This window comes from Sceloporus undulatus, chromosome 5 (genome assembly GCF_019175285.1).
Source record: "Sceloporus undulatus isolate JIND9_A2432 ecotype Alabama chromosome 5, SceUnd_v1.1, whole genome shotgun sequence".
NCBI lineage: Eukaryota > Metazoa > Chordata > Lepidosauria > Squamata > Phrynosomatidae > Sceloporus > Sceloporus undulatus.
Window position 1 is genome coordinate 41,568,700 of NC_056526.1, and position 967 is coordinate 41,569,666.

Genomic DNA, 967 nt, shown 5'->3' on the forward strand with positions numbered 1-967 from the left:
GTGGCACTTCATAAGCTGAGGGAAGGCTCCCTTGGCATGGAGTGGCACTTCATAAGCTGAGGGAAGGCTCCCTTGGCATGGAGTGGCACTTCATAAGCTAAGGGAAGGCTGCCTTGGTGTGTGGTCTGGCACCTCAGCCCCTGAGGAAAGGAGCCATGGTTGCCTCCCTCTGCCCTGCAGAGTAGCCCTCCTCGCCCTCCAGCCTAAGGCGCACCACAAGGCCCTGCGGGAGGGCGAGGAGGGCTCCTCTGCAGGGCAGAGGGAGGCAGCCATGGCTCCTTGGGTGGGCGGCAGCAGCAGCAGCCCTCCCTGCCTTTCCTCTGCCAGCCTCCCAAGCCCCATAAATCGCCTTTCCCTCTCCAGGGGGAGCCGGCTGCCAAGCCCAGCCTCTGCCTGCCAACCCCTCCTTTCCCCCTTTATTTATTATGTCCCCCCTCTCCCCCTTGTCTCCCCCTCAGAAGGAACCTCTCTCTCCCTCAGAACCAGGCGCCTACTTACTTTTACCTCCTGGCTCCCTTCTCTAGCCGGGGTCCCTTCTTCTCTCTGCTTTCAGTTTTGGCAGTTAGAAAACAGCAGGAAGGAAGTGGGCTGGGGAAAAAGAAATTACTTAAAAAAACCCTCTTGAAGAGGAAGCCTTGAGGCTGCTGCTGTTGCTTTTCCTGCCCAGCAGAGTTTCTATCAGGACAGAGGCTTTCTTTCTTTCTTTCTTTCTTTCTTTCTTTCTTCTTGAGAGAATAATTTGTGGAGATTCATGATTATGGACTTTGAAAGGATTCATGTCTGGGTTATTCCGTTCCCAGGATGTGGATGCTTTTAAAACATTTGGTTCAGTATGTTGTGTAAGAGAGTGAGGCCCAAAACACACTGCAGAAATAATCCAGTTTGAGACTGCTTTAACTGCTCTGGCTCAGTGCCTGGGAATTCTGGGAATTGATCCAAAACCCACAAGTGATCCTTTTATAAGAAC

General features: G+C 52.8%; 1 protein-coding gene across 1 annotated transcript in view; it reads right to left on the reverse strand.

The window, feature by feature from the left end:
* Nucleotides 1–656, reverse strand: part of ARHGDIB (Rho GDP dissociation inhibitor beta) — a 26,407-nt gene extending 25,751 nt beyond the window's left edge. Inside the window, exon 1 of the mRNA XM_042468924.1 lies at nucleotides 499–656. The gene's annotated coding sequence lies outside the window, so the exon portion shown is untranslated. The remainder of the gene's footprint in view (nucleotides 1–498) is intronic.
* Between the last annotated feature and the right edge of the window lie 311 nt (nucleotides 657–967).